Genomic DNA, 14,310 nt, shown 5'->3' on the forward strand with positions numbered 1-14,310 from the left:
TCTTCTTTCACTCCCTCCTTTATCCCTTCCCTTACGGCGCGGTTCAGGTGTCCAACGATATATGAGACAGATACTGCGCCATTTCCTTTCCCCCCAAAAAAACAATTATTATTATTAGAAATTTCCAATCAGCCGAATTTAATTATCTACAAATTTCCCATTTTTTATTTATATGTAAATTCTATCGACTTGTACGTTTGAACAGTTTTTAATCCTGAACTTGGATCCTTACGTCACCACCGTGCTTTTGAGGCAAAAATCTTCCAATCGTTTTTTGCTAATGTCTGCCGCAGATTTGTTCACATTACCTTTGCTTTCTTTAAACCCTAGGGCCTGCGAGAAAAAGATTGCCCCTGGCGTCATCTGCTGCCCTCAAGGTGATCTGCCCATGCGCGTTGACAGCGCGCGCTACGCGGTAAGCAGTAGCGGTAGCGGTACCAGCCTTGCTAAAAGTCTTGCTAACCCTTAAAACGACAGCAGCGCAGCCGCGTCGGTGCTACAGCTTGGCTGCAACACAATCTTAGCAATACGTGGTGCCGGTGCTCATCGGGAAACCACGGTGGGCCCAAAATCTTCAGATCGAGAGGGCAAAATATGAGAGTACGAATACACACACACACACGCTGTACATTCGACACACTCAAGCACGCAGTCGCAACACTTCACACAGTCGCTCTCCGTCATTTATCCCGAGAAGTCATGAGGGCTTATATGCGGTTTCTCCGGAGTGCGGTGTCTAGCATATGTAGTCATTTAAACATGTCCACATGTGCGCGACCCGCGGAGACAGATGAAAGAAGAAGGGTAGGAAAAGGAAATCCATCACTGAAGCTATTTGAGAGCACACGTCAGCGAGAGTCTACCACCAAAACAAAAAAGACAAAAAAGGAAAAACGCCGCGACTTTCAATCTGTCGCCTGAGCCATCCTTTTCCCACAACGACAGCAGACCAGCAATAGACAACGTTGCTTACGACAAGGTGTTGGTGAACGCAGAAACAGAGCCTTTAAGCCACGCAACAAGAGGTCCCCCCCCCCCCCCCCTCTCTCTCCACTGAAGCGAGACCAGCGTCCGAAGAGAAAGGATTCGTGCACCGAGTCTCGCTAATGCCAGCGGACATCACCAGCCGGCTGTTTGCGCAAGCCGCCCAGCATCGGCATTCCCGTCGACTCCCGAACGAGGCTAAACTTTGTTAGTTCGTGGCGGGCTCCCGCGTGGCGCCGCCGAGGGGAGAAAGGCTGCAAGTGCACGGCCCATAGCTCAGTCGGCGACCGCGTGGGCGGAAGCACTGCAGCCAAGCGGGGCGCGCGAGGGGCCCATCCTTCCTGGCCTGCTGTCACCAATTTGTCACGCCACGGCTCGTTATTTTGGGGCCGTGCAGCACGGAGCACTGCGGATGAGTGACGCGCTCAATTGCAACGGCCGCTGCCGGCGACACCGCCGCATATGCGCCGCGCATGGCGCGCACACGCGCGCACGGCCCCCTGTCGTGCTCTCTCTCTCTCCCGACTAGCCCTCGTCACGAGACAACTGCGGTCGCCGACGAGTAGAAAGGGCTGCCGACACCCCTTACCACCCTCTGAGTTCGGTACGGATGGCTGTAAGACGAGTCCCAGGCTAATAATCCCTTTGTCACATTGAGGCAGGTATGTTGGATTAACAGGGCCGGCAGCGAGCGCTGACGGCGTAACAGTGTGATTTAGTTGTGAAAACGAACAGTCCAGTTTTTGTGGTAACAGCTGCGGTGCGAGGTAGCCACAGAAGCTGTTATCTTATGGCGTATTCCAGTTGGTGATCCAGTTCTCCGAATCCTCGAAGGAGAAAGATGTCTAAGGAGTCTATAGAGACCATACCGTCGCGGTTCAATCAGAACTCAGACCTTAATCCAAACTGCCCACTGAAACAGCCTTCTTCGTTTTCGTGGAGCAAGAAAACTTGCTCCGGATCACCGATTGAAATATGGCATAAAATTCTGGCCTGGCTTTTCTCTCCTCTGGTTTAGCCTTCGACCTGCAAATGTCGTCCGCATCGGACGCAATGCTTTTCCAGTGCGCAGTTCAAGGGGTATACGGTCACCCCTGGGTAAGCTCACACTATTACGGTCAAGCACGTTTCCAGCGGCGTAAGGTGTGGCGGCGTTAACAGCTGGTACGTGACGGCAAAGGCAAAAACAACTATCATTAGACACGGCAACAAGAAAGCATAGTCGCTTGTAACGCGTGAAACTTAATAGCAATTTCATTTTATTATTGGGGGCCCATGAATGGCTCAGTTGATAACAACAACCTCACTTCGGAAAAAAAAAAAAACAACGAGGGAAACAAAAATCTTTGCGCACAGTTTGAAAACCATAGAAAGCAAACGGCCCTGTGTACTCTTAGTTCCTTCACCTTGAATGCCAGGAATGAAAGCAAGAAGAACATGACACCTAATCTCCCTTCGTGTTTATGAAACTGGTCCTTCATGACTCCAGTCATTCCTTTTGTTGCTGAACGTTTGCTCTGTTTACGTCTGAGTACACAATTCAGCATTCACAGGCGAGAATGCGCTCATTGTTCTGTGGCTGTTTTCCTGAACCATCACTGCCCCTTTCATAAAAAGAAAACACCTACCGCCATGGAATGGGAGCCGTGTGCCTAATTTAAGCGAGCCTTTTTTTCTGGGAGGCCAAGTGCAAATGTGCATAAAGACAAGATCGGTTTACTACGTGCAGACTCTCAACGCGATGAAGGACACGAACCTTGTTTCAACGGTGGGCTTTCCTGTAGCGCAAAGCCCACAAACACAAAGTCATTGCGGGGAAGCCACCGCAACAGTTTCGGGTTTGAAGAAAGGTCTTCGTTCAGTACATACCATTCTTGGATCATTCTTCGTGGCCTGTTTATGATGATGCCATTCATCTGTTTCACATGAACTCGAATTAGGACAGCGCTGAATGCATTTAAACTCGTGATTTACTTATACCTCAGGGTTTCTCCTGCGTCCATCCTTGTCAAAATATGAACAAGCGGATGAAGAAAAGTCAGAGTAGTTGGCACATAAAATGACAAATCGATTAAACATCGCAAACATGTTTTCTTGTCGTGCTTTGGTCCAACCAGAAACATGGAATTTGCCCAAACACACAGAAAAACAACAGTGCTGTCTCTCTGACAAAAACTATCGCCAACGTGGATGAAAATTCGCTTCCAAGCTCGGGCGCATTTGCTTCCTTCGCCCTCATGGACGTAATACCACGCAACGACACGCTCCGCAAGAGCACGCGCCACCGCGTCTAGAAACAGCAAACACGGGCGTAGAAGAAAAAAAAAGAGCCAGCACCTGGTCGCCAATCTGGGGTTAGCACCCGGCACTGAGCCCCGGTTCGGCCAGGGAGCGCTGTCAATAAGCGGCCCGCTACACGTCGCTGGAGTCCCGCGCGATCCGCCACGGGCGCCTGCCGCGGCACGCCAGCCGCTACTAACGGTAGCTGGCCGTATACAATTAGGCGCGGGGGTCGCCCATTGTCGACCGGTCGTGCGCCGTCACAGCGAGCCCCGCGCGCGAGCGCAGGCATTATGAACGCGCCCATCGGAGCGCCGGACCCGAGCCGTATGGCAGCACCACCTGCGGAGCGCCGAAACACTGGGATCCCGGAGGATCCGGCCGCGGTTCTTCACCCATGTGTCGCAACCCCGAGCCCGCCTCCCGGCGCAGACCACGAGCCGCGCGCTTAACTAGCAGTGCACACAAAGACGGAAGTAGGCGAGAGTGGCGAACGGTGGAGGGTTCCAATAAAGAGAAGCGGGAACAACTCTCTCCTGTCCCGTTAGGCGGCAGCCAGAATTCACCGTTGGAGCAAACCTCGCTCAGCCGGTGAGCTAATGGGGAAAGCGTCGGTACAGGGCTTCACTGCACCCCCCACCCCCCCTCGCCCGTTTCTGTTGTGGACCGAGCCGAAACAAAGCTGGGACCGCTAGGAGGGAGAGGGGAGAAAAGGGGAGGGGGTAACTTGGAACGAACCCTGAGCAGGTGACGTCCGCAGGAAGGGGAAGGAAAAGGAGGAGTTGAGGGGAGGGGGTCCTTCGGCCGAGCGGCGACCAGAGGGGGCACTCCCCCCCCCTCCCCCCCTGGACAGGTGATGCACACCGACGCTATCGGGCGGCGGCGGCGCGAAAACGCCCGCCATCTGGCACGAGCCGGGCGGGTTGCTCTTCAAACAATGGCGGGCCCATATGTCACGTGGCGCGTGCCTGCACTCTACAAAGGACGCGTGCCGGGGTCCTTTGTGCACGCGCCGGCGGCCTCGCGCCTGCAGGGACTGCCTCAATTCCGCGACATCAGCAGCTGCTCCCGGATAATGGCGGCGGCCGACTCGAGAGCCCCGCGCAGAAAAGCGGCCGGATTCACCTTGTCCCTCAAGCCGTGCACCCCGGCCGGAGATCAAATGCCCGGCCTGCTTTATTTTCCCCCATTGTGCGCATCCTGCGCGCTCCGCAGTCCATACTGCGGCTGCTGACTCCTCGCCAGGAAGCAGATGATCTCTGGGAGAAAGAAAAATGGAAAGCGCGAGATAAAAGCTCGCCGAGGAGGAAAAGAAGCGGGGTTGCACCCTGCGACGCACGTGCGGCGCCATCGTTTACTACACGTCGCGCCAGTGTGGCTTTCATCTGGGCGGTTTGCTCGCCATGCAGTGCGGCCGGCCGGCTGCAGGCGCAGCTAAGCGGTATACGACGGCCGCGCCAGTGCGGCCAACATCGCCCCGCGTCAGACCGGCTGGTGTGGCCCACGAGGCGATCTTCTCGTCTGTTCAGCGGCAGGCACTTTGCTCTGAGCATTGTGGAGCGCCTTGAAACCAACGTGATGATAGACAGGTCTTCAGCCCTGCTTCGGTTGTTTTTGCCGCCCGCGCGGCGTCATTATTCCGCCGCATCCACTGATGGTGCAACCTTCCCGCTATCCATCTGTGCGCAACTATAGCGTCTCTAACGGCGTTTGCCTCGCGAATGAATTGAGCCAAGCGGGGGTGGGGGGGAGTCTTAGGCTGCGAGACTACTGTTTTTACCCATATATATCAATCATTTTTTTCTTTCTTTTTAATTTTATCGCATCCGTCGCGGTGGATCAGTGTCTCGGCGTTCAGCTGCTGATCCAGAAGTTGCGCTGTCGATCCCGGCCGCGACGACTTTATTTTGATGGAGGCAAACTGCAAAAGCGTCCGTGTGCTGTGCGATATAAGCGCACGTTAAAAAGAAGGGGCCTTTTTCGCGCGGGCGTACTCCATGGTTATGTGTCTCTTCTGGACGTTAAAACCCCTAATAAGATTTTAAACACATAACGTTAATTGAGGCGCAATGACTGCGATGCTTTTTTCCCAGAGAGTATGCATCCATGGAAGGGGCGAATCAATTTATGCGCGTGAACTTAAGTCGTGAACGACAAACTCAAGAACAGAGTAGTCTTAGCTAGCTTGTTTTTTTTTCTTTGAACAGTGCTTCTAATTACACTAAGTGTGCCCTTGCGCCTATATAAACAACGATTTTGAGTGTACCCGCATGCAAAACGACCGAGGCGGCATCACTCCAGACTCGTACGATAGATATTCTCCCAAACCCGTGCACTTGATCCAGTGAAAGGATTGCGCTCCTGTGCATGCATATGCTTTTTTTAAGCACAAGATTGCTGTAGACCTGCAGCAGTACATCCCACCACCCGTGCTTTCCTGGAAAGAAGGTGCATGAGCAGCCAGTGACGTATAATTTGCCTCTTTACGCCAGACGACGAACGTGGAACAAAGCGCGCTGACAGAGCGTTTTAAACAGTGGCACCGCTTGTTGTCAGTAACTCCGCCCATCAAAAATTCAAATTGTTTACGCGAGTTCCGTTTGAAATTCGTTTTATTCACACATGTAAACAGTTAGGTGTCGACATGCTCCTTACGCAGTCCAGACGCCGGCGCTGTATATATGCTTTACATTTACGCCCCTCCTTTCGGTTGAACTTGGTGCCTTAGTAGTGGCTGCACGAGACTCTATATGGTGGTCGATTTATTTCGGCTTCGCGTAAGCCCGGAACGCTGCAGAAAAATTATGAGCGAGATTATTCAACATCGTCGGCAACGCAGGTGCAAGTCATATATATAAGCTCTACAACTGACAAGCGTGCGCGAAGACGGTTGAAGTGCAAATGCGTGCGATCGCCAGACTGGGAGCTTGTGGCCGTGGTCAGTAAATTTTTCCGCTGCTGCTACGGTTTATCATTTCTTGCTAAAAGCGCAGATCTGGTGCGCACTCGCGCTACGCTCGTGTTTGCGTTGAATCCTATTATAGAGCGTCCTCTCGCCTCAGAAGGAGGAATAAAGCCAAACGGTAAAATATGCGCTGTCTCTGAAGAACGAGCGGGTAAACGGCGTTGTTAGCAAGCGCGCAGAGCGGCCTCTGCGAAGCGTCCCGGTCGTAACTCTCACCCGAGCTCCTCGGACAAATTCCTCGAGCTGTCAGACAAACTGTTATGGCCGCCGCTGACTTGCCGCTAAACCTTTTAAAGTGGGCGCCGCCAAGTGCGCGCAGCTCGGGTCCCAACTTTTTGTTTGTTTGTTTGTTCGTTTTTTATTGAAGCTTGAAAGATTGCGTCGAATACTTTACAATTATTTTTGAGCGCCCCGCTTCCTGTTTGCGCGTTCGCGCCGATACTTTTTTTTCTCTACCCCCCCCCCCCCCCCCCCCCCCCATCCCTATCCCAGGAGTGCGTTCGGCTCTTGAAGGGCCCGGGCGCAAAAACTGGCAGCGTTATTAGCGGTAGGCTTGCCTTCCGCCCTCTGAAGATGCCGCCGTCGGCTCCGTGCGCGTGCCGACCTGACCTGAACGATGTTTACGGTTTCTATTCTTATCATTCTCTCGCGCTATAACTGACCTGTTGTAAACTATTACAGCGCGAAACGCTCAAAGTAGTTGCTTTCGAGCCTGCGTGTATATGTTTGCGTACGAGCCTTGTCCCTGTACACAAACAGGTTGTATACAGGACATCGCGACGCCGTAGGTCCCGGGGCCGTTGAACATGGCTGTGCATTGGGGCAGCTAGCATCAAAACGATGCTGTGACGTTATGATGAGCGCTTTCCGCATTTCCCTATCAGGCCACTTTCAACAACTATAATAAATCACTGTTGTAACGAACGTTCAGAACTATTGTTGGCCGAATACCTTGTTAGGAAGCCACCTCAGAAACGCTATAGATCCCCCCATAAAGTAGAGACCTGCACATTCGGCCTCACAATTTGCTGCTACCGGCGTCAGAAAATCGGGAACCATATTCTTAAAACTGCTTGCGCGCCTAAATGGCGTGCGATCAGCTGGAACGTTTGCTATCGCACGCCCGAATACTTCGGTTGACCACCGCGGACAATCACTGAATATAGAAGCGACGTGGGGCACACTACATTTGCCGGATTGTAGGAAGGATGCAGGAGAGGAGGTAAACGTCTAAGGATGAGACGAACCGCAGCCGTGGCCTAGTGGTTCGAGCATCCGCCTCGCATGCGGGAGGTGCGGGGTCCGATCCCCAGCGCCGCCGGGTACCCACCGGCGACACAATGGGCACAAGCTTTCCCCTGGCTTGCTGCTCGGCTTATCTGGGGTGAAGTGCTTGGGAAATGGGTCTTTGACCCCACTCTCAGTAGAAGTAAAAATCTTGTGCCATGGCGCTATAAAAATGCAGAATCATCAAGGATGAGACGACATATAGTCTCTCGGAGCGAAAGGATATACCGTCTTCGACTGCGTGGGGACGTGCATCCTTGCCAAAGGATAGCCGCGGGAAACTAAGCATCTCAAATACTGTCGTCGTTGTCGCGATTATATGGTATATAGCTAAAAAATGGGTATGCTCATCATGTTGAAGCAAACTCACGTTCCGAGATGTGGAACAAGTGTCTGAGTGCTGATCCCGCGCTGAAGTGCATGCGTGCACATGAGCCCGAAAAAGGCTGTCATCAAGGTTTGTTTCCAGTTCACTTCCGTAATTGAAGTTGACGCACTTGTTCCACTCCATGAGGCTGACTTAGGCAAATAGCGTGCACCACTATATCGTGAGCCTTCGAGCATGTTTGATATTTGCCGTATGAGCGAAAATTGAAGCAAATGTAGCCCTCTTCAATTAAAATCTACCTAAAGGATAAAAGAGGGAAAAAATCATGAGGGCCTCGGCCACGATTGCTGCTGCTTCTTTGTTTTTCGTTGCTTTGTTTCTCTTGACAAGTATTTATACCAAGCTTGGCAATAAAACGCCTTTGTTGCTAGAAACCGCCTGTCCTGCGTGCCTTCCTTGCGTGTCCCGTTTTTGAGTTGTTTTTTTTTTGCCTCGCGCTACTGTACCCGCCACGATTCTACTCCACGAGCCACCGTGCCCTCGGTAAAGCTGCGAGTTCCGAAGACGAATGCGGCTCATTGAGACGAGACCCAGGGTCACACATGCATGCAGTCTGGTGCATGCATCGTGGGCTGTTGTCCGAACAGCCAGCCGGTGACACGGCGGCAAGCATAACTAGTGCGCCTAGGCTCGCGCTGCGGCCTGACAAATCGCGTCCGTTGTGCATTCCTCGGCCAGCGTGGCACATGAGCGCTTCGCGGTCCCTGCTGCCAGCGGCAAAAAATAGCCCCGTTCCGGTGAGCGACAGCCGCAGGACGAGCACAAAGTGTCGACAGTCGCCGGCGCCGGCTGCAGCTCGTTTGCACCGACTAGCGGAGAAGCGCGCGCCGCATCGACCTGCACGGCCGGGCAACGGCGCGATGACTGACGCTGGGGCAGCGGCGCTTAGGCGCCTCGAGGGGGAAGCGCGAGCCCGACGTTGGCGGCCTTCCAGCGGCTGGAACAAATTGGCAGCTCCGATTCTCTGACGGCGCAGAAGAGAAATCGCGGCGGCCTCTTCCTTGATGCTCGCCGCGTGTCTACGCGCGCCGCGCAATCGGTTGGCTTCCGCCGAGTGCGTGACCCGGCACGGCGCCCCGTATGGGATCTGTAGCATCAGCTGTACAAGCGTAGTGTGATTTTCGAATCGTGTGTCACACCAAGCGAGATTTTCGTAATGTTCAAAACAAACGAAATCATGCACCGTAGCTTGTCACCGATGACACCCGCAATGACTTCGCCGGCGACCCAAGTCATACTGCTCGCAGCTGCCCTGGAACCTAAGCTGCAGTTACTGGGGCGTATGGAGCTTAGCATGTGACAGAAATGACGCGTGGAGAACATAATGCCGTCAAGCTAGCGCTAGGAAGCTTACTAGGCTTCAATACCGAACACGACCACGAGTTCCGAGCTGTACTGTTCAGCTTACTCCGTGCTCCCAGTTTCCTCATATTCTCTGCATCTTGTGGTCTCTCGTACGGCGTTCCACTAAAAGCACGAACCACTCCACTTGAGTCTTAGAGTCTATGCAACTCTTTTCAAAGTGGATATAACATGCGTGTATTATGTGCAGCAAAGACCATGCAGCGTCCATGCCACGTGTAAGTGCTGAAAAGCGAGTCCATAATTTACAAATATTTTTTTACTTCACCTTCCTGCGGCTAGCAGCGATGCCTGCTGCGGATTTCTCGAGCTAATCCTGCCTTGCGACTTCGTATACGATCTAAACCCGAATTAGCCTATATGGAAAGTTAAAAGGAAGTAAGCTCTCCTCTAGCGCCCTCCCTTTTAAGGGCAGGATATCCTGCCAAGCCACGGGGTAATCTCCATCACTAAAAATACGGAATACACACGGTTCACAATAGAAACAAATTCCCTCTCGAAAACACCCGAAGTTCCAAAGTAGCAAAGAGTTTAACAGGTGTTTCAACCTCCTCTATTTCCTAACCTAACACATCTAGTGCAACGTTTAAAAGCCTGCTCCCATTGCTAACTGCGTCAGGTTACTATGCTTTGCGGTGCGAATATACCGTATATGTGCAGGTAAGGGCTGCACTTAATTTTCGAAATTTTGTTGGGGTGTGACCCTTTCCCGAAAGCGGCATTTTTGAGTTCAATTTTAAAGCTGTAAGTTCCGGAGAAACTACTTTATTGTCCATTACAGTTTGACGCTATCTGTATCTATCACCTAGTACTTCATTCCGCGGAATGCCTTCGTGCTTTTGTTTGTTGCGGAGAGTTTTTTCTACTGGCCACACCAAGTTGGGGGAGGGTCCCAAACGTGAGTGTGACCCTTAGTCACATATGTACGGTACCCGCGTTTCCAAGAGTAATCATTTCTGATATTTAGCAATCGAAATCGACCCAGGACTTGAGCAGCATAGCCTGTCCCTAAAAGGGATTGCGCTAGAGGACAGATTACGCCCTTTTTACTCTCATATAGGCCCATTCGAATTTGGAGTAAATGTCTGGCGTAACATCAGGAGCGAGAGGCTGTCATTGGCTCGCCAAAAAAACCGCAACATTTATAACCGAAATAGGCGAAGGAGGTACGCGGGAACGTGGCCGGACTGCACAGCGGCGCGTCCCTTTCCTCCACTCTCCCTTCAATAGTCCTGCCGTGGCGGGGGAACGAGCGTCTAAATTATTACTGGCTAAACTAGGCTACAGCTTAGTTGAAACATTCGAGGAGGAAAATCAGCTTCTAACTAATCAGTAGCCTTTCTTCTTCTTTTTATCTCCATCTGCTTCTTATTCCTCTTCTGTCTTCTCGTTCTGCTTCTTCTTCTCGGTCTTCTTCATTCCCATTTATTTCACAATGTCACTAAAAGCAGTTATGAGAATGTATTTTCTCTCCTCTCTTTTGGCTTGACTCGGTCCCTTCTTCCTTCATCATCTCTTTCTCTTCTTCGTAGTCGTTCTCTGTTCTCCTCTCTCTTCTCTAACTTCTCCTTCGTCTTGTTTCTCTATACTTCTTTTCTGTTCTTATCTCTCTTTTTTTTGGCTTGGCTCTCTATCTTCTCCCTCCTCTATCTCTTTTTCCTCCTTCTTTTCCTTCTTTCTCTTTCCATTTCTGTCTCCACGACGGCGTTCCTCCATCTTAACGCGACAGCGTTTAAAGGGTCCGTTCGCAGGAAAATCCGGTGCCGGCCTTGTGAGCGAAAAACTAGGGCCTCTGGTCCCCAGACATAAACCCAGGAGGCAGGTGGGCCACCAAGGTCATGTGACCTTGTGGCGTCATCACAACCTGCCCACTGGATAGTGAAAAAATTGCGCAATCTTTGAGTGATCGATCGTGTCGGTTGCCTCTCTCGGTGGCGTGAGTTTGCCTGTGCTAACGCTAAATCCGAAACGGTAACCCTTCAGAGAAAGTTGAGAAAACAGAGTTGGCGGAGGTCAAAGCCTAGATCGTTTGCGTGTGGGCGTACCGTGACAACGCGGACGGGATCTACGTGATACTTCTCAAAAATCTGCGTGCTGCGTAGCCCCCCCCCCCCCTGTTTTTTTTTTTTTAAGAGGGTTAGCTCTTACCGCTCGCATTCGAACGTTTCTTGTCCGTCCGAGATTTCAAGATGGCGGCCTGTCATGTGATCAAATCTTAGGTCAGCAAAATGTGATCCCCCATCACGTGACCGCGCAGCGCAGTCGACGGGCCGGCACGGCGGGCGGCCGGTTTGCCTCTAAGCGGCCCACACTGGTGCCACTTGCGGTCGTCATTGGCGACAAAATTGTGGCCTACCCGTTTGAAGCAGAGGGGTTCAGAGTGGAATACGAATCGGCACGCTTGGGCGCACAGAGTTGTTAGTCAAGTTAAGTCTGGTTTGTGAGAGGGATTCGTACCGACCATCTTTGGACCTCGAAACCGTAATGGGGAGCGGCCTTCGCAGGGCCGGCGCAGGCGAGCCAGTGGTCGCAGAGGGATGCGGGTGGTACCAAAAATTAGCTGCGGTTTAACTACTGCTGAACCTCGTTAGAGAGCGAAAAATGTGGTGTATCGGGCATGTAGACGCGGCTTGGCGTCTGTAACGTTGAGTGCGTTCTGCACACTGGATAGGCAGCGCGCCCACCCTGCCACCCTAACAGGTGGCAGTTAAATTAATGGTTTATCGCGGCAGGTTGTGGTCACCCAATGAGCGCTGCGGTCTATTGCTGCAGTGCCGCGTGTCTGCCACAACGTTGTCAACTAGCGCAAATGCATGCAGCCCACATCTCTCTCTCACCACCGCCACGTACCTCAAAGCGCGATAGTGAAATACATAGACGGGGGGGGGGGGGGGGGGGGGGGGGGGCAAAAGAATGAACACAAAGTTAACATGAAAAAAGCAAAATCAATGAAACAACGCAGTACGTAGTATGACCATATTTAATTTTTAGTTGTTTTGCAATGAAGTAAAATAAACAGTGAATACATAGATTGAGACATGAATGGACACATAGAATGAACATCGAAAAAACAATGTAAATGAAACTTTAGGTACGCAGTATGTAGTGTTGCCGTATTTCATTTTTAGTTGTTACAATGTCGATACTACTTTTCTTGTAATAATTAAGGAGTGTTGGAGGGGTGAAAAAGCAACTTTTCTTTTAAGCAAATAGCATGAGGGGTAGAGAACATTCTTTTTTTCATTGTGACGGGTATTGTATGCTGCGACATTCCGTTCTAATGAAAATAATTCACGTAAAAACATTCTATTTTTAAGTATTTCACGTTTGAAGGATAGAGTTAATTTTTATGGTTTATGGCATATGGGGGGTTTAACGTCCCAATGCGACTCAGGCTATGAGGGACGCCCGCAGTGAAGGGCTCCGGAAATTTCGACAACCTGGGGTTCTTTAACGTGCACTGACATTGCACAGTACACGGGCCTCTAGAATTTCGCCTCCATCGAAATTCGACCAATGCGGCCGGGATCCAAACCGCATCTTTCGGGTCAGCAGCCGAGCGCCGTAACCAGTGAGTCACTGCGGCGGAGAAATGATGTTTGAAAGTATAAGATCAGAAAGTTTATCTAGGACAGCAATTTTAAAGGCTTGTAAAATTAACCCCGCTTAGTTTGAACAAGCTGTCTGGAGTGGTGTGCAAGATCCCCTTCAACGATTGTCGTACGCCATACCACAGTCCTTCAATAGTTTGTCTGGTCACGAAACTTCTCCGTAACGCCATTGTCCTTGAATACTGTTCAGTCAGGCAGTTGCATAATAAGTCTAAATCAGCACAAGAACGATGTCGCTAGAGGTCACCCGTCTATTAATGCCCGGTTAGGGCACGCTGAAGTGACGGGGTACGCCACTGATTAAAACAGCGTCATAGCCTTCCACCACCGATAAGTCACCGTTGTCACACTTCCTTTCCGAAAATTTTTATACAGGGACTGCTCCACCTTTGACTTTACGGAATCCTTAAAAATAGGCTTTTTGAGTTAGAAGAGCGCTTTTTTCGGCATAGCATTGCCAGTGGTACAGCAATCAGAATACAGCAAAGGCTGGTTAACTAATATTGAATTGTTAACTTTTTAACTATTACTGTTACCCTCCTTAACTATTGAGAGGCATGTAGCCCACCGTAATTAATATCCATGTCAGTTTTTAGAATTTCGAAAACGCGACTACCTGCGTCGCTGTGGCCCAACAAAGTCTGCCTACATGGCGCCAAAATACATGCGCTTTCGAGTAGCTTGCAGGCAAAGCAACCTCTCCAGTGCACGTAATTCGTAGAGAAAGCCTAAATTTGTTAAGTCACAGCTAGGCCACATCACCGATGGTAACCGCGTTTTCGAAATTCTAAAAACTGATATGGATATTTCTTACGGTGGCTTACACGCCTCTCAATAATTAAGGAGCCTAGCTATAATAATTAAAATTGATAACTATTCAGTATTAGTTAACCAGCCCGCTAATTAGCGCGTCTTAGCTGTATTCTGATGTACTACAGAGATGACAATTCCATGCTGAACAAAAAGCGTCCTTCTGACTCAGAAAGCCTGTTTTTAGAAACTGTACAGTTTTAACTGAAAACTCTGTACACAGGTGACCAAAATGGTAGTAAAGAGGATAAAGGGCACCCTCCCTGACACCTACTCCCACTCGCTGCACGTCATCGCATGCCGTTATAAGATGCGGCCCTACCCATCCGTCTTCACTGAGAATTCTATCAGAACGTGGGCCTGGACTATATAGGCGACTGTGCATGGCGAAAATCTCGACAAGCAGCACAAGGGGACGAAACATTGGAACACTAAGGGGAGACAAGCGCCGACTATATCAACTGATTTTATTGCTTTTCCGGATTTCTCTTGCGCACAGAGGACCCGCATGAGCCCCGAAGCAGCAGTGTTTTAAGGCATTGATTTTCTTCGTTATTTGGGAATTGTATGCATATTCGTGTGAGATGCTATCCTTCCCCCTCACCAGACGGGACACTGTCATG

At 50.9% G+C, this 14,310-nt stretch overlaps 1 protein-coding gene across 1 annotated transcript in view; it reads left to right on the forward strand.

The window, feature by feature from the left end:
- Window positions 1-342: 342 nt before the first annotated feature.
- Window positions 343-14,310, forward strand: part of LOC144113471 (condensin-2 complex subunit H2-like) — a 36,609-nt gene continuing 22,641 nt past the window's right edge. The window contains exon 1 of the mRNA XM_077646560.1: window positions 343-415. The gene's annotated coding sequence lies outside the window, so the exon portion shown is untranslated. The remainder of the gene's footprint in view (window positions 416-14,310) is intronic.

The sequence above is a fragment of the Amblyomma americanum genome, chromosome 1 (genome assembly GCF_052857255.1).
Source record: "Amblyomma americanum isolate KBUSLIRL-KWMA chromosome 1, ASM5285725v1, whole genome shotgun sequence".
Taxonomy (NCBI): domain Eukaryota; kingdom Metazoa; phylum Arthropoda; class Arachnida; order Ixodida; family Ixodidae; genus Amblyomma; species Amblyomma americanum.